General features: G+C 43.5%; 1 protein-coding gene across 1 annotated transcript in view; it reads left to right on the plus strand.

Moving 5' to 3' along the window:
- Positions 1–25,382, plus strand: part of HOOK2 (hook microtubule tethering protein 2) — a gene marked incomplete in the record, with an annotated part of 1,827,100 nt that overhangs the window by 1,010,030 nt on the left and 791,688 nt on the right.

Genomic DNA, 25,382 nt, shown 5'->3' on the forward strand with positions numbered 1-25,382 from the left:
ACTTTTCCTGGTACCCAGAAAAGACAGTTCATGGCGTCCTTTCCTGGACCTGTCTACTCTAAACACCTTTTTGGAGATTCCAAAATTCAAGATGCTGACTCTTCACCAGTTACTTCCTATGCTAGGCAAAGATGCCTGGTTGGCAACACTAGATTTAAAAGCATACCTGCACATCCCAATCAGGGAATCTTGCAGAAGATACCTACGCTTCAAAGCAGGCTACACGCACTATCAGTTCTCTGCACTGCCTTTTGGCTTATCTACTGTGCCCAGGGTATTCACAAAGTGCTTAGCTCCAGTTACTGCATTTTGCAGGCAAAGAAATATTCAAATATACCTATACCTGGACGATTGTCTAATTCAGGCAGAAAGCCAGGGCATACTTTTGAATCATCTGGCCTTTGTACAAAGGGTTCTAACTTGTCTGGGGTACACCATAAATGAAAAGAAATCACACCTCGTACCCTGTCAACAAATTATATTCCTGGGAGCAAGCTTGAATACAACTTCCCAGATGGTTTACCTCACGCCAGAGAAACAAATCCATTTGACAACCTACTTTAAACAAGTGGCCACAAAAACCCTGCTATCTGCAAGAAAAATACTGCAAGCCTTGGGGTTCATGGCCTCCTGCATTCTTCTAATTCCATATGCAAGACTGCATATGAGGAAGCTACATTGGTATCTAAAAAGCCTATGGTGTCAACATTCTCAAGACCTAGAAACAATGATTCCTATCATACCTTGCCTAGAGTTCCTTTGGTGGGCAGAGGCCTGCCACCAAAACAAGAGACTTACCTTTCACACCACGCCCTGCCGCCCAAACCCTAACAGATGCATCAGACTATGCATGGGGGGGGGGGGGGGGCTCACCTGGCAGGGAAGTGCATTCAGGGCAAATGGAACTCGAGTCAAATGCACCTGCATATTAATCAAAAAGAAATGTTAGCTGTACAGAATGCTCTGGCCTTCAAGGTCCACATTCTTCCAGGACAGTTAATGGTAAAGATGGACAACACCACTGTTATGTGGTACATAAACAAGCAGGGGGGTACACATTCTTAACCCCTCTGCAGACTAGCCATGGCATTGTGGAACACAGCCTTGAGCTACCAAGTCCACCTACAAGCTCAATTCCTGCCAGGAAAACTAAATACACTAGCAGACGGACTAAGCAGAAACGTCATGGTCCCACACGAGTGGAAACTAGAACCAAGGATTTTCAACATGTCGACAAGCAAATGGGGGAACCCTGATGTAGACCTGTTTGCCTCTTCCCAGAACTACCAATTGGACAAATTTTGCACAAAGACTCCCACAAACAAGCCTGGAAAGTGGATGCTCTGTCTATGCCCCCCCCCCCCGCCTCTGCTCTCCAAAGTACTACTAAAAATCAAACAGGACAAACCAAGGATGATTTTGATTGCTCCAGACTGGCCGTGCCAACACTGGTGCACCTTCCTGCGCAGTGTCACCATTATCTCCATGGCACCCGCCTGAGACTCCTTCCCTGCTGTCTCAGCAGAAGAGCCAGATTCTGCACCCTCAGATTCTCACACTGAACCTTGCAGTCTGGCTACTTAATTAATCTCTCCTTTACCATCCCTCAGCAAACCTGTGATGGATATCATTTTAGAGGCAAGGAGGCCTAGTAATAGAAAATCTTATGATGAAAAATGGAAAAGATTCTGTGCCTGAAACCAATCTCAAGGGGGTGAGCACAGCAGTGCCCAATTTACCTCAGATTTTACAATACTTAACTGAGATGCTTCACAAGGGCCTGTTTTTTTTTTCCTCCATTAAAATCCATGCCTCAGCCATTTCAGCTCATTATAACACAGAACCTCCCCTCTTCTCTCATCCACTGCTCAAGCAGTTCCTCAGAGGGGCCAAAAATTTGAGACCACCCAGGAGAGCTCCACCACCAGCCTGGGACCTTAACTTTGTCTTTGAGAAACTCACTATACCTCCTTTTGAGCCAGCTGCTACTGCAAACTTAACATTTCTTTCTTGGAAAATAGCTTTTCTTTTAGCAATCACTTCAGCTAGAATGGTATCTGAATTACAGGCCCTTGTGGTAGTGGAGACTTTCATCATCTTTCATGCGGACAGGGTATCCCTCAGAACCAGTCCATCCTTCATGCCCAAGGTGGTATCCAGTGTGTCTCTTAATCAGTCCATTCACTTGCCAACCTTCTTTCCCAATCCACAGAATAAAGGGGAACGGATACTGCATTCCTTAGATGTGCACAGACAACTTAGATTCTACTTGGACAGGACTAAACCTCAAAGAAAATCTGAACAACTACTGGTGGCATTTGCTGCAGGGGCAGAGGGGAAGGTTATTTCAAAGCAAACCCTTTCTAAATGGATAAGCCATTGCACTCATTTCTGCTATAAGCACCATGGAAAACCTATCCTCCAGGGGATCAGACCTCACTCCACCAGGGCTGCATCTACCTCTACAGCCTTTCTCAGAGACATACCAGGGACATCCTAGAAGCTGCTACCTGGAGTGCTGTACATACTTTCACCAAGCATAATTATTTGCCAATTTTCTCTAAATCCAGAGCTGGCTTTGCCACTGCAGTCTTGCAGGGCCTTATAGTTGGCCCTAATGCTATCTAAATTCTTCCTCCCAACCACAGCTGTGGGAATCTACCCAAACATAATGACTGCAACAGTGAAACACTAAGAACATAGTGCAGTTGTGTACACTTACCATAAATGTAGATGTTCGAGTGTATTCATTGTTGCAGTCCTGGTTACCTTCCCTCCAGCCCCCTAACTTCTTTTGGCTATCTCTCTACTTTCCTTGACTATGCTTAAAAACCTTTTTGGTGTATTTGCTTTTTTTTGGAGGTGTATCTTTGTACTTTTATATTTAATTGCTTCCCATTAGGGGGGCACCTGACATCTGGGGCAAGAAAAACTGATATAATGGTGTCGGCTGCATGTTTTATACCCCCTGACGACCTAACGTCATGGAAGGAAGGGATAGCAACTGATGCAGGACCCAAGACTTTGTTAATCAGGCCGACTGAGGGCTACCTGCAAGCAGATAACCCAAATGTAATGACTGCAACAGTGAATACACTCTAGCATCTACATTTATGGTAAGTGTACACAACTGTACTTTCTCTCGACTCCTACCCTGTCTGGTCCGGAGACCCTCGTTAGTACTACCCCGCCTATTTTGCCTCCTCCAGTACTCCAACCTTTGGTTTGAGCAGTTGGATCCAACGATCATTGTATCTTCTATGCTGGTATGTTCTCTGAGTGGACTGGCTGTAAGCGTGCTCAGCCAGTTGACTCTTCGAGCTGTAGCTTTAGCACCAGGTCCAAGGTGTTGGAATTGATTCTAAGTTTGTTGGAGCCATCTCTGCCCCTTGGAACCTCTGTGCTGGACAGCTTGGCTCCAACCCTTGCTTTGAGTGGTTTACCTTCAGGTCGGAGGGAGCTGATGGTTTGGAAGTATACCACCTTGGAGCTATCGGCTTCTTACTCTGCAAAGCATTCTGCTTTCTAAGTAGTGGAGAGTTTTCTGTGTTCCAAGAGAAAGGACTTGTCTACCCTCCTTGGCTCCCACTTCCCAGACCCATTTGATTTGTGTCTTGAGCCTCATCTCCTGCTAACATGGAACAGCCAGCCCACAGTCTCCAGCTACCCACCAGGGTGTACTGATATCTCCTGATACCTCTCTGGAGCATCTGCTGAAAAAGTCTCTAGGAAGAGAAAGTGCAAAAGGAGGCAATTAGAGACTCTCCTCGAGTCTTTCACAGAAGATACTGATTTAGATGAGGGGAGGGGTCCTCAAGATAATCACCTGATGTCTACTTTGGAGACGTACTAGATCCTCAAGCAGAGGGATGGCTGGTCTACTAGCAACCCTTTCCAAGAGGAATCAGTATTCCTGGAAACCTTTGGGGCTGGCCCATCTACCTCCTGGTGACTTTGCTTACTGATGAGCTCATTAATTTGATCTCTCAATGGGCACGACAGGCACCTGATTCAGCTGAGCCGATCTCCAAGAGACCAAACAGGATCCTGACACCACCCAAGGATTGAGAATTTTGTAGCAGAGGAGTACCAGTTGATGCCATGTTGTAGCAGCCACAAAAAAGGAACTTGCAGAAGAAAGTTCCTCTGTTCATCCCCCTAACAGGGAGTCTTGGGTGCTGGACAGATTCAGGAAGATTGTATATAATTCAGCGACTTTTGCACTTCTGTGTCTGAATTATTTGCACATTTCACCAGACGTCAGAGGGATTTGATTAAAGAACTTACCAAGTCTCTCTCTGGGACCATTACGTCTGAGGCAGAGAGCTTGATTGCCTCACAGTTGGCTGCTCCTACATCCATCTCAAACTTGTCCATGAGGTTCATCTCACTTGCAGCTGAAAGTACCGCAAAGACAGTTGGTTCAGGCATTCTATCAGAAGAAATGCCTGGATGCATCTGTGATTTCACAGAGCCCATCAATGCTTCCTTTTACAGAAGTTCTTTATTTGGCCCCAAGGTAAAAAACACACTACCCAGGTGTGAGCAGGAAGGAAAACCCGTCTGCTGTCGGCATATGTTTTTCGACTCCTCAAAGGACGTTTTTCTAGAAATCAACATAGTTGGTCATAAAATGTGGTTCAGAAAGTCCCAGCGTCCCTTCCAAGAGCCACGTAGAGATGGTTTCCCCCAGGGGCAGAGAGGGGAACTCTAGCAGAAGATGTCACCTGCATGGCAGAGGAGCCCTGCAAAACTAAAGGTCTAGAGACGCTTTCTCTGATGGATTCTACCAGCGCTCCTGAAAGGAGGTCTGAATGTCTACCTCTAGAGGCAGTCAGGGGCCATTTATCTCTGCACCAGAGAGCCTGGCTAGAGATTACAAAAGATTTAATGGTTGCAGAGGATTATTTGCAGAGGGCATACCCTTTTGCTCATCTCCCCACTTAACTGTAAACAAAATTCCTGATGATCCACCCAGAGGAAAGCAGCAGCATTAAATGAAAAAGCTGCTGGAAAGTCATCCAAGACCCCCCCCCCCCCCCCCCCCCCGATCAGAAAGAGTCCGGAACTTGCTCAAGATTTTTTTAGTGCCAAGGAAAACAGGGGACTGTAGACCAATTTTTGGAATCCTCAATCAGAAGAAGTCATTTAAGTTTCGGGTGATCACGGTTCAGTCCATTCTGCCTTTTCTGCCCAAGGACAAACTGGATGTGCTCAGTAGATCTTCAGGATGCTTACTGTCATATAAAAATGAACAGATGATCCAGAAGATTCCTACGCTTCTGGCAAGGAGACGGTCACTATCAATTCAGAGTTCTGCCCTTTGGTCTCACTACAGCCCCTAAGGTGTTCACCAAATGCATGGCAGTAGTAACAGCTCATTTGAGACTGCAAGGATTCTGGGTGTTTCCTTACTTGGATGACTGACTCATAACCACTCCAACTAGGCATCTTCTGATCAAAGCATGTTATTTATGTACTCCAGTTATGCTTTCACTTGAAAGTAACTGTCAGTCGCAACATATCTCAGAACCAACTCGAATATTGGAGATCATCAGAGCATTGTTCGACAGTCTCCTTGACAGCCACCTTTCCTTTACCAAGGAGTACAAATGTGATTCCAAGTCAAAAAGATCATCCAAAAATTTTTTCTCCGCTCAGTTGATTCTTCAAACATAGGGTCAATGTCTGTTGCGATAGTTTTGATTCCATTACCAAGATACCATGAGAATTCTTCAGTGGACCCTAGTTACTCAGGGTGTGTTCACTAAGCTTTGTCCTCTCAAATCAAATAACTCAGGCATGCAAACATTACCTCGTTTAATGGATTAACTTTGATCAGATAATGCTAGGTCACCCCTTCACTGTCCCTCAGCCCAATGCAATAGTTACTATAGACACTTCCCACATTGGGTGCGGGGCACTTCTTGGGAAGGAGAGTCCAAGGCGTCCCCCAAAGAGGCCAATTTCCATATCAATGTCCTAGAAACGAGAGCTGTCCTCCTCAGCTTTGCAGGCTTTCCAAGACGCATCCCTTTTCGAGAGTGTTGCGATTCTGATGAACAATGTCAGTGGTCTGGTGGATCAACAAACGAGGAGGAACCATATCTTCCCCCTTGTGCCGAGAAGCCTTGAGAAAGTGGCAATGGGTGATCTCATAGTCTGTTTCTGATAGCAGCGCACATTCTTGGGAAATCCAGCGTGATAGCAGACAAGTTAAGCAGGTCCATTCTAATACCTCACAAGTGGTCACTCAACATGAAAATGGTGGAAGAGATTTTTTGTCGATGGGGACAACCTTGCTGCATCCTCTTTGCATCTCCCCTCAACAACAAGTGCAGCAGGTTACAGTAGGTAGATACAAACACTGTAACAACAAAGAAAAGGAGCTCTCTGCACCCACTCGCAAAGTCCAAATACACACTGATAACGTATAAGAAGTTTATTAAACAACGTTTTCGTTGCTCCACTCGAGCAACTTCATCAGAAGGTAAAACATTACAAGGTGTAGTGATATTTAAAAAGTCCGCTTAAAAGTAACGTGGTTATTCTGACCAATCAGCTTATTTCTTTAATGAAAGGAAAAAGTTAAATGGGATTAAAATGGATGGATTTAAAGCAACACAGGTTAAAATATCAAAACATTCAATCAATAACCAAATGGAAACCAAAATTAAAATAGAATAATGTATGTGTGCAGTATGCTAGAAACAAGTACCGTCTATAACATTTTACTGTTAACTCTTTGTTGACATCAGGTAGTAGTGTGCAAGATGAACCAACATATATGAAGTTATATGTATACGGAATAAGTATGGAACCATATAAAAAAATTTCCAACACACTAGAATAATTAGTCTGATGTTACCTTATACTTATGCCGTTTTTAAACTGATTTCATTGCCTCAAATAGCTCTTTAGTTTTAATAAGCAAGCTATATTGCAGTTGTCATTGAGACCTGGATGGAAAAAAGCATTTAATGACAACTGCCACTCAAGTTCACAGCATTCTAGTATTAATGAAGTAGGTCCCCCTCTAATGTCATGTGCAAGTTGGTCAATTGCTAAAAATTGAAAAGAATGACCTACTCTGGTGTTTGTGTTTCACTAAGGCGTTATCACTTTTGTTTTTAGATATCGCATAGGTATGTTCATACATTCTTTCCCTAAATCTACTATCTGTTTTTCCCACATAAAATGCAGGGCAGTTTTTACAGACAGCTAAATAGATTACAAGTTTTGAATTAGTCAAATTTATACATAATCTAGTGTTTACTACGTGCTATTTCAAATGTACTACCAGTTTTGACATATTTACACATCTTACAAAAGCCACATTGAAAAGAGCCTCTTATTCTATTATTAGTTCTTGGTTTCTTAGTTTCAAGAAGACTCTTTAAATTGGCTCCTCTCTTGTGGATGGTTATCTGATGAAGGCCAATTCTCTCCATTAACAGGTTGTCCTTATACAATAAGTACCAGTTCTTGTGTAAGATAAGTCTAACTTGGTCACTGTCATTGCTAAAAGTGGTGATAAAACTAGTTTTGTAAGAATGGTAAGTGACTCTCTGGTTTACTGTACTTGCATAACTACTACAATAAGATGCCCTGTTCAGTATGTTTGTAGGCTGTGAGTCATTAAGAATGTCAACAATGTCAGTGTTTACCACACTGTTAAGCCTCTTATCGTGTAGAATAGGGTTAAGGGAACCTATCTTACGTTTATTTTTTACTTCCACTACTAATTCGTGGACCAAATGGTTAGGGTACCCTCTATTCACAAACATATTTACCAGTTGTTCACATTCCACTAGGAAATCTGCTTCTAAAGAGCACATCCTCACTGCTCTCACCAGTTGACCCTTAACAATAGAGCGTTTCTGTTTAAAGGGATGTGCACTGGAAAAGTGCAAGGAGGAGTTACAGTAGGTAGGTTTCCTATAAACAGTCGAACACAAACTATTGTTGCCAGGCACTTTGGTTAATTTGACATCTAAGTAGTCAATACTGGTTGTGTCAAATTTGTGTAAATTGAAAAAAATGTGGTAGTGGAATTTAAATAATCAATGCGTTTGTCAGCTGCTTGTTTGTCACCTTTGAAGATGATAAATATATCATCTAAAAATCTCGTATAATATACAAGCAAGTTGTTTATATCTGGTTGGTCAAAAATGTACAATTTTTCCCAGTAGGCTACAAACATATTTGCTAAACTCTCTGCACATGGTGAGCCCATCGCTACACCATGTTTTTATAGGTAGTGTTGACCATTAAATATAAAAAAGCTATTTGTCAAAATAATATCTATAAGTTCAGAGACTAATCCAATGTCTTCAGTTGAAGCATTTTTTTCTTTCATCATTAATGCTGTCCATTCAACTGGTTCCATGTGTGGAATAGAAGTATAAAGATCAACCACATCAATGGTCAAAAAGTTAGTCTTGGTCAAAAGGTAACCTGTTGAGACTGTCTAAAAATGACCATGAGTTTTTACAGACTTGTGGGATCTGCTTCAGACATGTTTGAAGAATAGAATCTACTACCTTAGCACTCGGGTAGGTTAGGGACGCTCTGCCGTTGATGAGTGGTCTCATTGGTGGGTGTAACATATCCTTATGGATTTTTGGAATCCCAAACATTATTGGTAGTTTAGGAAAAAGTATATTGATATAATTAAAGGTGTCTATATCGATTCTGGCTTCAATAAACCGGTCCCTGAAGTAATTTTTGAGACTGGACAAAGCTTGGTTGTATTCATTTAGTGAGACTTTTATATAAGCTTAGCTGTCTAGTACTATTTCCATTCTTTTGTTGTAATCCGTTACATCAAAGATAACCAGTCCCCTCCCTTATCTGGTTCGATACTTCATACCGTAGAAGATCTAAGCAAGTCTAAAGCTTGTGTTTGATCAGGTTTCACATTATTTGATCTAGAATTATTGGCTTGTTTGCAGTTAAGTGGAATGTGCCTGATATCTAGTTCACAAATGTTTTCAAACAGTCGTAACAAAGGGTGTAAGGGAGGGTTAAAGGTATTGGAGGGCTTAAAATTTGTATGTGAAAACTCATTGTTGCCCAAAAGGAAAGAAAGGTTGTTTCCTAACAAAACACTTCAAATATATTAGTGTTCGAGCAATGTTGATGTTTTTGCTAGGGACGAAAGTGTTTCCCTTAGCTAACAAGTCAATCAAAACTGGTTCAATGGTGACAGATGAAAAATTGTAAATATTAAAGTCACCACTAGCATTTTTTAGTATAACCAGTTTAGATGGAAAGTCTGACTCAGAAGGGACAGTTATCTCTTCCTCCTGTTGCTCCAACCTTTGTTCCTCCTATTCCAAGGATGCTGTGGGTTTGAAGTGTTCCTGGAATTCCCTTCTTGGTGAAAAACCTGTTCGTTTTGAGTGTTCGAAGATTGAACAGGCAATTGCACATTAGTATTGACATTATTGTTACTGTTATTGTAAGACCGCAGTCTTTTGCTTCGTCTCAAAGGTTCATTAACCTGACCGTTATTAGTGTCCATGTTTATATTGGACTCATTTAGTTGGCTAGAAGCCAGAGTTGGTCAAGTTGTTAAAGGGGGAGACACTAGTTTTTTATTTGGCCAGACTTGTGCCAGCTGTGGTTTAGGGTATGCAGACCCATTTGAGTACGCCGTTTGGTCACGGTTCAGTTTCTTAATTTTGTTTGTTTTTAGTTTATCCAGTAGTTGGTCTATACTAATAAAAACCCTCTCGTAGTCGTACTTATATCTAATAAAGTCACCATCCAGTTTAATGTCTTTATCCAAATCGTTTACTTCAGTAGACAAGCTTTCTATTTGAAGAACATAATGCTTAATCATGAGTTCCATTAATAGGAACCCCGAAGTCAAACAGGTTTAACAAATCTTTATGAAAAGATGAGTCCGGTGTTAAACCTGTTGGAAACTGGTGAAAGCGTAAGCCTTTAGGGACCAGTTTTTCAGTTAGACACTGTTTAAAATAAACTACTTCTAGTTGGAGTTTTTTTAGCTTTAGTAATTTAAAGTCTAGTAACTTCAACTTTTCAGAAATGATTGGTATACTCACTGGTGCAGGTTGAGCGTCACTAGCCGGTCATTCCATACTAGGAGTGAATCCTGAGGCTAGTTTGTCTGTGTTGTTCACCCACTCCATGAATGAAGGAGCGCTTGATAAGCCCTGTGCCGTGAAGGTTGTTCTCAGCTTGTCAAGTTTATGTCCAAATGGGTAACCTGTCCTGGAGGTAAAGATACAGTGGTATCACTCGCACCCTCCTGTTCGGTACCTGTATTATTAGTCCTTAGTGGGTTTAAACTGTTGGAATCAAGACCGTTGTAACGCATACTGGCGTTACAAACCTGTGCTGCGTTTCTATTTTGTTTGTCCATCATATCAAGGTGACTAACGATGTTGTCCATACGCTGGGATAAAGAACTCATAAAGGTCGCCAGATCAGGAGGAACCGGTTGTTGGGTTGAACTGAATAAGTTCGGGCTCGCTGGGCTGTCAGATACTCCTGTAGCCATGACAAACAAGACACAGTAGGTAGATACAAACGCTGTAACAACAAAGAAAAGGATCTCTCTGCAGCCACTCGCAAAGTCCAAATACACGCTGGAACACTTCAAACCCACGGCGTCCTCTGAACCAGAGGAACAAAGGTTGGAGCAACAGGAGGAAGAGATAACTGTCCCTTCTGAGTCAGACTTTCCATCTAAACTGGTTATACTAAAAAATGCTAGTGGTGACTTTAATATTTACAATTTTTCATCTGTCACCATTGAACCAGTTTTGATTGACTTGTTAGCTAAGGGCAACACTTTCGTCCCTAGCAAAAACATCAACATTGCTCTAACACTAATAGATTTGAAGTGTTTTGTTAGGAAACTTAACCTTTCTTTCAAAGGTAACCTGTTGAGACTGTCTAAAAATGACCATGAGTCTTTACAGACTTGTGGGATCTGCTTCATATATTTTTGAAGAATAGAATCTACTACTTTAGCACTCAGGTAGGTTAGAGACGCTCTACCGTCGATGAGTGGTCTCGGTGGCCTTTCCAGCTGTTGCAGATGTCTTGAGGTACATTCCAAAAGGGGCATTGTATTCAATAATGGTTCTAATGAGTGCTGAGTAGAGGGGAACAGTGGCCTCTTTTTTTTTTTTTTTTCCTGGATGAGGTGTGCCACGTAGAATGATTTCCAGACTACTGTGGCGATGGGGTTATCAGAGAGACTACTGTCCACTTGAGTCCCAAGGTCTATCACATCTTCGGCGTTGAGGACTGCCGTTTATGTGGTAGTTCATGGGAACAGAGTTTTTACCAAGGAGGATGACAATGCACTTTTAGACATTTAGCTTGAGGTTATGGTTCTGACACCAGGCATCTGTCGCAGTGAGGCCCTTCTGTAGGATGTCCATGTTGTTTGGGGACTCTACTATGGTACCTAGTTTGCAGTCATCTGCGAACTTCATCAGTCAGAGGCCCTCTGTGTTGGCCCTTACTTCAGAGAAGTAGATAAACAGGAGAGGACCCAGGACTGAACCTTGTGGTACTCCACTTGTCACTGGTTTGAAGTTAGATTTGGAGTCTGCAGCTTTTACAGTGTGGGTTCCCATCTTGTGATGTATGGATTTATACCCAGTTTAGTGAGTTTATCTATAATTCCAGAATGGGGGATGGTGTCGAAAGCCTTGGAGAGGTCAAGATAAACTGTGTGAACTGCCTTACCCTTGTCTGCTGCTTTGGTGACTGTTTCAAAGAAATCAATCAGGTTCAGGAGGCATGATCTGCCTTTCACAAACCCGATCTGGGTGGGGTGCAGAGTTTGAAGATTACCCATGTCTTTGTAAGTTACATGATTATACATTCCATGGCCTTGCAAACCAGGCTCGTCTGGCTAATAGGGCGATAGTTCCCAGGGTCCGTGGTGGCTCCCCCTTTGTGGAGCGATATAACTGTTGCTGTACACCATTCATTGGGTACGAAGCTTGACGTGAGGCTATGATTGAACATTGTGCTTAGCTCGGGGGGGGGGGGGGGCAGTCTGTTCTGAAGTTTGTGTAGAACACAGCCTGGGATGTTGTCCGGTCCCATGGAAGCGGTGTTCTTTGCTTTGGAAAGTGCAGTTTTTACCTGCGCATTTTTGATTGCAGGGGCTCTGCATTCTTCCAGTGTAGATATGGGCCCTTTAGGTGGTGAGAGGGGGGTAAAGTTAGCACTGAACTTATCAGCCAGGATGTTGGAGATGTCATTTGGTTCTGTAATTTGCCTTCCATTGTGCTGTAACTCAGAGTAGACCTGGGTGTTGCCATTGAGAATCTTGACATAGGTATAGAATGCTTTGTGGTTGTCCTTAGAATCGGAGGCAATCTTGTTTTCATAGCTAGTTTTAGAGGATTTTATGAAGGATCTCTGTTTTTTACTGAAGCTGACCAGGGAGCTCTTCCACTCATTGGATTTTACTCTCTTCTGCAACAGTTTCTTCCTTCTGTTGTAGAGTTGGTTTATAGCGGGGGAGCATCAGATTGGTTTCCTTTTTTTGGAGGCTAGTGTCTTGGTTCGGTTAGGGGTAGCATGATCCATGCACTTGTCTAAGTGCTTAGAGAGTGCATTTGTGTAGGATTCTGCAGTCCTAACTGCAGTGCCCATCTGCGTGGATGTTGTGAAGTTTGCCACTTCCGTTGGCTTTGGAGAAATTTTTTTACAGTGCTTTCCTTAATTGGGGGTGGGGGAGGGATGTAGATATCTATGGTGATTAGCTTATGGTCTGATCTGGCCAACGAGGAGTTGGCTTTAGGTGTGGAATACCGGTCACTCATGTTGGTAATGACTAGGTCTAGGATATTGTTGACCCTAGTGGGGGGTGTGGATAAGTTGATCCAAGGCATTGGAGTTTATGTATTCTAGAAGGCGTTGAGTGAAGAAGTTGGTACATGAGCAGTTTTCCCAGTTAATGGTGGGTTAGTTGAAATTGCCCATTATTAGGGTGTTTGGTTGGACCCCAATATTTTACAGTACATCAAGAAAAGGGATGGGAGTCCTGGGGCATGATGGGGGAATCTGTAGCAAGCTATAATTTGGATTGCAGTTTTGCCCAGAGTTAGTTACACTTGGATAATTTCGGATGCATTATGTTGGGCAACTAGCCTGGAGGTGTGGATATCCTTAATGAATATGACACACCTCTGCCTTTGGTGTTCCGGTTCAGGTTAGATGGCTGAAAGGTATGGTACAAGTTATAGCCTGGTAATGCAAGGGTGGTCTCTGGAGCTTTGAACCAGGTTTCAGTCACAGCACAGATATCTATGATCTCCATTTTAAGAAGTGCCTCGAATGAGTGCATTTTGAGGTTTAGACTTGTAGCATTGAGTAGCATTACCCTCAGTTTTTGTTTGCCTGTACCTGCTGCAGTGGTGGGTTTGTCATTTGGACCTTGCCTAAAAAAGGCACTATAGGGGTGGCAAGAGCCTTAGCCAGTATCTGGAATCCCAGGGGTGACAGGTGCAGGCATCTCTGGCAAAGCATTGTGGCCTGTCGACCATGTCGTCCCAGGCAGACAGATACTGGATCCCCTTAGCGTGACACCAGAAGCTTAGCCATTTGTTGAAGTCAATCATTTTGTCCTTGCACTGTGGTATCATTCCGGGCAAAGGTAGGATGCTACTCAGGGCTAGGGTCATACCTGCCTGGATTACAAGATTGGAGAGCTCTTCCATGTCTCTCTTCATGTAGTCCAGGGAGGTACATCTCTGGTCGTTCACACCAACATGGACAATGACAGAGTCATATTTGTACTTGTGGAGTTACCTGACTGCATGGGTTATGTGACGGATCCTGGCAACCCGACAGGCAGCTGACAGTAACCTTCTTGTCTAGTCTGGTGAGTGGAGCATCAGTGTGTCTGACTATAGAGCCACCTATGAGTAATGTGTTGGGTACATTGTTTTGCCTTGTGGGCTGTGGTTGAGTGGCACACTGAGTCTGTGGGTTGTGTCTCTGTTTGGTTTTGTTGAGGGGTGGAGGTTGCTTGCATTTCTGCTTTGGAGGTCTCTGTTGCTTGGGCAGATATTGACAGCCTCTACAAATGTTTTTGTGCATCTGTGTGGGTTTTGGTGGTGTAGGTTTAGTGGGTCTATGTAATGAGTGTGGTGTGGTACAAGTGTTTACCTTCTCCTCTTGTCTGATAAGTTCATTCTTTGTTTGAGAGAGCTTTGCCTCCAGTTTGGCTAGATAAATGCATCTCTCACAGGTTGTAGTGTTGGGTGGTAGGAGGAGAGGGGTTGTCCATGTGCATGAGGCAATTGATACATTGCCCCAATATCCCAGATTCAGCAGGTAGACGGAGAACACCGGGAGCTGTCCCTTGGACATGCCTGGGTAATTGCCGTTTTCCTCTAGACAAGTGAGGGAAGTAAGTACTAGAACTTGTTTTCCTCTAAGTAACTTGAGGGAAGATAAGTACAAAAAACTGTTATCCACTAGGTAATGAGAAAGGTTGAATGCTGTAGTAATTTGTAGTTTTAGTGCTTACAACAGTTCTGAACCAGTGCTGAGCACGAGAAAGCAGATTCACATGCCAAAATTAAGAATCTGTCTAGTTCTAAGAGAAAAACTGAAGAGCAGACTTTATGGTGCCAGGAATAGTTTAATCCTATCTAAGCGGTGATGTGCGATGCACAAACATGGGTCTTTAAGTCAGAAAGTTTAAAGTGATAGAAATTAGCCCAAAATGGCTAATAAGGTTAATTTCAGAGCTGGAAACCACTCTTCTTGCGACAGATAGGCTGCTCTTATGCTTACCACTCACTGATAAGCAGAAAGACCTCCCACTACCACAACAATGTCTGGACACACTATGCTTACCATTTATCTGCTGTCATTGCTGCCTAGGTTCCAGGCTTCATTCTCAATTATACCATGCAACAGCTTACCATTTCCCCATTTCTTCCTTCCTCTAGTCATAAAAAGAACATTTCCAGACTATTTTTGCCTCCATCAGGTTGCTACTGTTCATCTGCTGGTGGGTGAACCTGCAGTATCCATTTCTGGTTCCTGAAACCACTAATCATCTTTGGGTTCCTCTGGTGTAGTCCTTTCAGCTACCATGGCCTTGGTGTTAGACACATTCTCTTTGGCTGTAGTGTGGACTGTCCTTGGCGTGCATGGAAGAACCACTCTTGTCAGTCTTGGAGGAAGGAGCAGGAAATTCTTCTCTGCTCAACTGGACTAATACCTGTTCTCCAGGGTGAAGTCCCTGATATTGGTTGGTCTGCTTCTTGTGGGCATTCCTTTCAGAAAAGGAGCAAGTTAAATATACATCTTGTAATGTCTCTCGTTACTATAGCTAGGGTAGATTTATTGGGCTTGCCACAGGGCTTAGCTCAGGCCTTTAACCCTGATCTACTGGTAAGAGAAAAAGAAATGTTCTTCGCATTTCACTGTTGCAGTCATCACCTGTGGGTTATCCCTGCTATGGTAGCCCTCGACCGACCCGAATGCCAGTATCAGTGTTTTTGTGCACCGGCGGCTGTCGCCTGCAGTCTGACATCAGGTAGTCAGTACTATAAAGCAAGGCAGCCGACATCATTGCATCAGTCTTTCTTGCCGTGCAGCCCGTAGCAGAAGCAGTTTGCACGAGTGCTGGTTGGTCTCTACCAGAAGTCGAATTTCATTAGAAAATGTCTAAAGCCAAGTACCCTGTTGGGGACCCTTTTTTCTTGCTCTAACCAATGTCCAAAAAAGTTGTCTCGCCTGTGGAAAGCAGATCCCACACACAGACTTTCATTCCTACTGCATCACTTGTTTAGGCCCAGACCACAGCATCCCTCATTGCCGGTTCTGTGCCCTCTTTAATGTGAGAATCATTCGCCGTAGAGCTCTTTTTGTAGACAATTATTTTCATATTCAGTCTTTGAATTCCGATATGGTGGCCGTCAGCCAACAATCCCGATATTCTGAAAAAACGTAAAGATAGAGAGAGGCCACACAAGGCTAAGCCTTCCGACAACACTATGGGCTAAGCAAGTAGTCAGTTCTCTGGAATTCAGTGAGGTGCTTTGAGCCCCTGATGCCCGACTCGCTTTCTATGCAGGCCTCTGCCGAGACCCTTTCGGAGTTCGGTATGCCGCAGAAATCCACTTCATCTTTTAAGGCTTTGGTTGTCTCTGCCTTGGTTGGGTCCCGAGCTGCAATGCAGGCACTGGCTTCCGAGGAAGACCGCACTACTGATTCCAGATAAAAAGCGACCTCTTCTTTTCCGACTGCCGTTTCCCAGAGATCGGATTCTCTCAGGCCTCAAAGCCAGGCCACTCCTAGGAAATCTGCTTCAAGCCACCATCTTGCTACTGCTCCCCCACCCCAAACTCAAATGCTTAAAATGGCAGAGGATCTCATTTCCCTTATCCGACATACTCAAGCCCCCATCCCTAAAAGAAAAGGCTTCCTTCTCCAGAAATTTTGACAGACCAAGAGTCTGAGGAATCTGATTATTCTGCCTTTGAAGAGGAACAACAACCCTTAACTGTTTGAGGATTCAGATGCAGAGGAATCTATCCCCTCTGCCTCCCCTCCAGAAGACCTTTCTTTTGGGGAAACCCTCCACTCCCTCAGGGAGCATTTTCAATGGGAATCTCAGGATTACCCACAGTCAAAGAAATGACTTGGTGTTTCTGGACCTGCCCCAGCACAGACCCCTGGCCATCCCTTCTATTCTAGAAGTGGTGGATGATGATTTCCTTAAATCCAGCTTAGCCTCTGATGCCCTGCCCTTCTGCTCCAGCTAAACCTGACAGGTACTACAGAGTACCGGATTCTTACAAATAACTGTACAGGAACCATGCTGCAGACCCCGAGGTCATTACACAGGGACCCAAAGGAGCTAAGACTAGTTTTGCCAAGAATCCTCTTCCTTCTGACAAAGACTCCAAAGCTCTGGACAGATGGGGTTAGAAAGTATACACCTCTGCAGCCTTAGCTATCAGAGCACTCACTTGTCAGTTCCATATGTTAAAATATCAACAACACACCTTGGAACAAGTAAAGAAGATTGCTACCTCTCCTCATGGTGCCAACCCAAAACAGCTGGGAGAATTACTACACTCTGCTTGTCAAGTGGCCAAGCACTCATTACAATGTGGATATGATGTCCTAGAAGCCTCTAGCAGGGCAGCAGTGACAGGATCTGTTATTAGGAGACATGCATGGCTGAAGGAACAACCTCTCCCTGATCATGTAAAGTCTAAACTTATTCATGCACCCCTAGGTAAGGAACACCTGTTTTGGGAAAAAGCAGAAGAGGTGCGTAAAAAGATGGAAGACAAAGTAAAATCTATGCAAACAGTAAAATATTTCTTTCAAGTTCAACCGCCCAGATTCAGCAAAAACTTCCCCTCTAACAACTGAGCCTTCCCTGCACCCAGCAAACTGGGTCAAAGTAAGCCCCGCAGGGACAGGACATCCAGGCTCCTATCCCAGGGCCAGCAAAGAAGCAAACAATGGATCACTTCCGCCTCTAAGGCAGGGAGTTCTAAGCCAAGCTTCTACGGTAAACACTCACAATGACTCCCCCTCCCCCCTCTGCCCTGCTTTCACTCATCTAAAACTAGGGGAAAGGCTTACCCTCTTCAAGGACAATTGGGTCTCTATAACCAAGGACCAATGGATATTAAAAATAATTTTTCGAGGATACAGATTCTCCTTTAGCGAACTCCCAATTCCAAGAGGGTACCAGACCTACCCCCAAACCAGTGGGCACAGGCATTAAAACAGGTAAAAACACTAATATCCCAGGGGCAGTAGAACCTGTCCTGGATCAAACAGGAAGTGATTTTTACTCCAGACTATTCCTTATTCCCAGAAAAGAGGGCACTTGGCACCCTATCCTGGATCTATCCAAACTGAACACCACCTTGGTGGTCCCCAGATTCAAAATACTAACCTTGCAGCAGCTCCTGCCTTTGCTCACACAAAATGCTTGGCTGTTGACACTAGACCTAAAAGATGCCTACCTCCACATCCCCATCCGGGAATCCTACATAAAATTCCTGCGCTTCAGAGCAGGCTATCAGAACTTTCAGTTCTCTGCACTGCCCTTTGGCTTATCAACTGCTCCCAGAGTATTCACCAAATGCTTGGTCCTGGCTAATAGCATTCTGCAGGCAGAGAAATATACAGATTTACCTTATCTAGACAACTGCCTCGTTCAGGCGAGCAGCAAAGAAAATTTGCTCCAGGGTCTTCTCTTTGTCAAAAAACTCCTAACTTCCCTAGGGTTCACCATCGAGAAAAAATCAAAGCAAAACCCTACCAGGAAAACTGTTTTCCTGAGCACTGTTCTAAACACAGAAACCCTAATGGCCTTCCTATCCCCAGAAAAGCAGAGCTTCCTGCCTCTCTACTTCACCCAGCTGGCTTCCAGAAGTCACCTTACTGTGAGGAAGGTCCTGCAAGCCCTGGGATACATGGCACCTTGCATCCTTCTCATCTCCCTCACCAGGCTGCACATGAGAAAGTTTCAGTGGTACTTAGAGCCTTTGGTGTCCGCAATCAGTCCCTAGAGACCACTCTGTCACTGATTCCTTGCATAAGGGATGAATTTCTCTGGTGACAGAGGCCTGTGCCATGCACAAGGGTCTTCCCTTCATCCTCTGCCCTTCCAGCCAGACCATCACCACCAATACCTCAGACATAGCTTGGGGCACTCACCTAGCAGGCAGGTGCACCCAAGAGCCTTGACATGCCCATCAACTTCACTTGCACATCAACCAGAAAGAAATGATGGCAGCGCAAAACGCTCTAACTTATTTCCAACCCCATCTCAAGCCATGGGTCTTCATTATAAAAACAGACACCACAGTAATGTGGTACATCCACAAGCAGGGGGGCACCCAATCTTGCCCCCAACCTCCATTGGGTTACACCTGATTGCCCAATACTTACCAGGGATCAACAACACACTGGCAGACCACGTAAGCAGGAACTTACTGGACCCCAACGAATGGCAGTTCCACAGAGAAATCTTTCTGCAAATCATCCAGGAGTGGGGAACCCAGAGGTTGACCTGTTTGCCTCGCAACTCAACCACCAGCTGCACAAGTTTTGTACCAGGGAGTGTCACCTCCAAGCATGAAAGGTGGATGCCTTGACCTTCCCCCTGGAGCTCCCTCTTTGTGTATGCATACCCTGCTCTGCCCCTTATTCCCAAGGTTCTGATCAAAATAAGAGAGGAAAGACCAAAGGCCATCCTCATCATTCCAGATTGGCCCAGACAGCATTGGTACCCCTTACTACGCAGTCTGACCTTAGAGCCCCCAAAGCTGCTTCCCCTAAGGTCAGGCCTCCTGACCCAGAAGTGGGGGAAGGTACTGTACCCAGACCTTACAGAATCTCAAACAGTCAGCATGGCTCATACACTAAAAACTACCAAGAGGTCTACCAATAAGTCACTGTTAAGCAAACAGGTCCCAGACATCATCACAGAAGCCAGAAGGCCCAGCACGAGAAAATCTTATGCTGGAAAATGTTTCCAGGAGCACAATCTTTTCCAGTCAGAAGGGGACAGTGCCTCCCAACCTTCCATCCCTCTCATCCTGGATTACTTAGCAGAGTTGCTCAATAGTGGCCTCCTCTTTTCTTTTAAAATCCATGCCTTGGCCATTTCTGCCCATTATGATTCAGTGCCCACCCTTCTTCTCTCTTACCCTTTGATTAAGCAATTCCTCATAGGGGCTTCTAATATCAGACCCCCACAGAAGGCAAACCTGCTCCTCCCTGGGACCTGAATTTAGTTAGAGAAACTAACCTTACCTCCTTTTGAACCTGCCTCTTCAGTAGAATTGAAATACCTCTCCTGGAAGACTGCTTTCCTACTAGCTATCACCTCAGCCAGAAGAGTCTCAGAACTTTTAGCTCTCATGGCTGTTGAGCCCTTCATAATTTTCTATGCAGAGTCTCCCTGAGGACTAATCCCTCCTTTTTTCCCAAGGTGGTATCTGATGTGACCCTTAACCAGGCCATGCACCTTCCCACCTTCTTTCCCAACCCTCAAAACAAGGGGGAAAGAGTTCTACTCTCACTAGATGTGCACAGACAGCTCAGATGCTATCTGGACTGCACCAAACCATCCAGAAAAACTGACCAGCTTCTGGTAAGCTTTGCCCCAAGGGCAGAGGGAAAGCCCATCTCCAAATAAACCATTTCCAAATGGATCTCGCACTGTATCCATTTTTGCTACAGACTACATGGGAAATCCATCCGTAAGTCTATCCGTACCCTCTCCACTAGGCCAACCTCCACTTCCATTGCCTTCCTCAGAGGAGTACCTACCAGGGACATTTTGGAAGCGGCCACTTGGACCTCTGTCCATACCGTTACAAAGCATTACCACCTACCTCTCTCTTCTAAGTCTAGGACAGGGTTTGCCTCTGCAATTCTGCAGGGCCTCCTGACCCAGACTTGGGCTTCTGCCTATCCTTCCACCCTCTACTTCAGCTTTAGGAATCCTCCCACAGGTGATTACTACAACAGTGAAACACAAAGAACATAGTACAGTTGTGTACACTTACCATAAATGTAGATATTAGAGTGTATTCACTGTTGCAGTCTTGGTTTCCCTCCCTCCATCCCCCTTTTCATTTCTTCCCCTAGGGGGACACATGCTTTCTAAGTTGGCTCTTTGCCACCAGGACCACTTCTCTCTTTTCCTTTGTGCTTCTTATGGGTTAGGGCAAGAAAAACTGATGTAATGACATCTGCTGCCTTGCTTTATAGTACTGCCGACCTGACATCAGACTACAGGCAACAGCAGCTGGTGCACAAAAACATTGACTCTGGTATTCGGGCCGGCCGAGGGCTACCACAGCAGAGATAACCCGCAGGTGATGCCTGCAACAGTGAATGCACTCGAATATCTACATTTATGGTAAGTGTACACAACTTTACTTTCTTCAGTGTCTGAAGATTCCCAATGTGATGAGCAGGGGTTAGATTTGGAGGGAACAAGTTCTGTTATTTCTTCTCAAGCTACTGATTTTGACACTGAGGAAAGTATTTCTTCTGGTTTTCTTTTTCTGAAACTATATCTGGTATGAACCAGATGTTTTTCACTGAGTGCAAAATAACGCACTAGCTTCTTTAAAAAATAGTATGATTTATAACAGATGAAATGTCCTCAGCCTGCTGCTTTTCCTCCTGTTATAGCCTTGGAGGATGTTTATATTATAGCCGGCAACATGCCCGACAGCCAGCCTGCAACCCCTAAGAAGGTAAATAGATTGAATGTTTTATAGTCTTATAAATATTTATTTTCTAATGACATATCTAACCCTGCTGCAATTTCCTTGTCAAACCCTTCTGCAGTTAAACATTTACTAAATGCTGTCCCCTTCCCAGTAAGGATGGGAAGCTTTTGATAGATTTGAGAAAAGTGTATTCCTCTGCCACTCTTATTTTTAGGATGTTTAATTGTCATGTTCACGTGTTAAATTTTTTGCTTGCTTATAGGTTCATAGACAAGTACTAGGCTAGCTGCCCTTGCAGGCCATTTTAAGCCTAGCCAGTTTCCCTATTGGTACTAGTTAACCTTTCCCATTTGGATGTTAGTTTGGCCTTACCCATCCCATGGTTGGTAATTATATATTATACCTAGTGTGAATAACTGGGATCACACCATAGTTAACTTGAGGGGACCCACGCATTGGATAAAGCATTTAGAAGCTGCCTCTGACCATTAGTAGTTCAGGGGAAGTTCTGGGGTAATTTGTTTTTCTGCTTCTCATCCATAAATCCACATTTTACTTGAACATTGATTTATGTGGGTGGGGTGTCTGTTCCAGAGCAGCGAGCTCCTCTGTGAGATAAACTTGTCCCTCCAAATCATTCTATTGATGTTGTAGAAGAGGTTTAAATCCCTGGACAAAGCATTTTTGATGCCATTTGACATGCAGATGTATAGTAAATCCATCAGTTGGATCAGAGGATACCTTGTATGACAGACACAGATCACCTCTAAGTAGTCCTGAGTATAGTGACAGAGCTTTGAGTATGCCCATGTGGGACATATTATTTAGGCCTTATCCTTTTTGTAAGGTATTTCTATGGGGGTTCCAGTTGTTGCATGTGTTTGGAGAGATGCATGCCAAAAGGGGGCATTATCCTCAATGACTGGTATAGTGAAGGCTGAGTAAAGGGGACAGTGACATCCCTAGATCTCAACACAATCATTGTTTATAAACTGTGCAGTATAGAAGGATTTTGTCACATTTTGGCCAAAAGCTAGGTCACTGTCCACACGTGTTCCCAAATCACAAGCAACTGTGTCAAATCTTGAGGAATGTATTGCCAGTTGCGGTGGTTGTCTAGGGTAACTTTCCGAAGGATACAGTTGTGAAGATAGGTGAAGGGTGCCAGCCTAGCCAGATAGAACTTTGTAGATAATTGTCATTTGTAAATATTAATGTAAGCCACAGGCTTGTTCTCTTAAATGTGAAAAGACTGCATTGGATATTGAGGAGCTGCAAAAATGTAACGGTGCACTCTGCTGTAACAAAGCTGATAAGTCAATTCATTGATGTAAAAATTCGGAGCCAATATGTCCAGAGGGAGGTATCCTGCCTATTGTTTTAAGACCAGAGTTAATGGCTAGAAATTTGCATGTATAAATGTCCTTTATTGCTGTGGTTTCTGACCAGGTGTAAAGAATGTAAATGTAGTTTCTGTTAGCCTCGGAGCACCAGAGAAGTGTGAAGAATGATGTCATGTGAAGCAGCTCTGTGTTTTCAATTTAAAGAGAGAGAATCAGAGAACTCAGAGCATTTTGTCTTGAACATCTAACATCACCAGCACTGTCTTGCTCTAGATGCAAGTTGCTTATAACTGTTTTCTCTCTTAGAAATAGCTAGGAATTAGGAAGATTAGACTGTTTTTTTCTGTGTTGATGTCAGTATTTTAAGTATTTTTCTGTGATCTCTGAACTCTTGACTAGCACTGTGTAGCAAGAAGTATTGTCTTGTGTTTTTATTGTTTATTATTTAATATTTTCAAACCTTTCAATTGTGGCTGTTTTATGTAGAGTTAATTTAGGCTCTAGAGTACATTGCATGTATAATAGTGATACTGTACCAAGTCACTCTAATAAGCCTTGACTGTTCAGTCACACTTACCATTTGGATAATAATATTGTACAGTAATAATTGGACACCCTTCAAAAGGGCCTTTTAGTAGCTGATATTAGTGGGTGGTGGCAGTTGGTGCTACCGTATGGTCTGGGTAAAAGGGGCACAGGTGGAGAACCTGTGCCAACCTTTCCCAGGAGTGTCTGTGTGGTTGTATACAACTCTTATCTCAGTGTGTGTGTGTCGGCTACTTGGGCAGGAACACGAAGCACTAGGTTGGACAGAGAGGGTGCTGTAGATTTTAGCTGGCCCACTAGGCTGAGATCTGGACCATATAGCTGTGCCAGTGGGGAGTCTTAGTGGGGACCTGGAGGGAAAGGGAGAGACCAGCCCCAGACTGACTGATCTCTGTGTGCTCTTAAGGGAAATTGTACTTTACTGTGTGTGTATTTATTATCCTTTCTCAATATGGATGCCCCTCACTGGTGGTAGTGGTGAGGATTGAGGCTCCTTGATTGCTGGGTCAGTGCACGGGTGTCACAACAGTAATGCAGTTTTTTTTTTTGTGTTTTTTTTTTTTTGCATTTAGTTTGTCTGATTTTTTGGCACCAGTTATTTGTTTGGGACAAACCTTTCCTGTAGGATGGCTAAATCATTTCAGGATGCAATGACTGCTCCTAGCTTACAGTCGTCTGCAAACATGGTCAGCCAGAGCCCTTTGGTACTTTGTCAGAGAATTATGTGCCAAACAGGAAAAGTCCTAGCACTGAACTCTGTAGAACGTCACTGGTGACTGGTCTCTCTGTGGAGGTAACTTCCACTGTTTTGACTTCCTGTGTCTTGTTTGTGAACCAGTTGACAATCCTTCGGGTGACACTGGGGCTTATTCCCAGTTTATTTAGCTTTTCTACTATGCCTGTGTGGAGGAATGTGTCAAAAGCTTTGGCCATGTCAAGGTATGCTGTGTGTGCCATTTTACCTTCATCTGTTGCTTTGGTGACCTTTTTAAAAAGTCCACCAGGTTGAGTAAACATGACCTATCCTTGACAAAGCCAAACTGTGATGGATCTAGTGTTTGGAGGATCCCTATGGCCTTATTGATTAGCTCTATGATATGTCCTTCCATGGCGTCACATATGAGACTGGTCAGACTTTTACAGATCCATAATTGCCTAGGTTTGTAGAAGGTTCTCCCTTATGCATGGGAGTAACTGTAACTGTTCTCCATTCGCTTAGTACAAAAACTGTTTAGAGGCAGAGGTTAAACATTGTTGCTGGCGGCGGTACCTAAATCATGCTATTTAAGATGCATCCGTCGATATTGTCAGGACCCATTGATGCAGTATTTTTAGCTTTTGAGAGCGCATTTAGGACTTGATCTTGTGCGGTAGTTAGAGTTGAACCAGTTTCAGGTATATATTGAGGGACAGACTGAGGGGAGAAGAGGATTAAAGTTAGAGCTGAATTTATGGGCAAGTAGGTTGGTTATATCTTCTGTGTCAGTGTAAGTAACATCACTCAATCATCTCAATGCATTGTTGTATTGTGCTTTTGAGATTATGAACATAACTAAAAAAGGCCTTGTGATAGTCTTTGGCTTGGGTAGCTGTTTTATCCTCAGACTTAGCTTGTTGGATTTTATTAAGCTCCTGTGTTGTTTATTACATTGGTGAGGGCTGTAATATTTTGGTAATTACTATTACTTTGGTAAAAATTTTCTTCCTTTTATTGTAAAACATCTTAATACTATGATTACACCATGTCATTGTCCTCCATGGTGAGAAGTGCTTATAAGAGATGAAGCTTCTTTGAAATATGAGGAGCATCATTGCCGTTTTTCCTTCTGATGGCATAAAATTCTCAATATTCAATGCTTCTGTTTAACACCTTTATTAAATTATTGCGCAAGACATAGGCAGTCCTACATTAACAGGCAAAAAAAAAACATATTAACATTTTTTTCTATTTACGAAAGTTATACACTGCATCTTTTTTTGTAACCACCATCCGTCCAGCATTCCATAAATTGCTGAATTCCTGCCTTCCCTTAAATGTCACTCCTCTTCCTGAACATTATTATGCATGTATTGTTCCCACAATTTCCATTTACTTTTGTGTAATTTGCTACTTCTCTTTTCTAAATGTCTCTCCTAGTCTTTCTCATAATTATTTTTTATTGTGCATCTGTTTACCGGGGTAGTCCACTGGGCCGTTATGAGCCCACTTCCAGTGAAGGCCTGGGGAGAAAAGCTTCACAATAACATGAAC

Source organism: Protopterus annectens, chromosome 9.part0, assembly GCF_019279795.1.
Source record: "Protopterus annectens isolate FY-2018-M chromosome 9.part0, PAN1.0, whole genome shotgun sequence".
Classification (NCBI taxonomy): Eukaryota; Metazoa; Chordata; order Ceratodontiformes; family Protopteridae; genus Protopterus; species Protopterus annectens.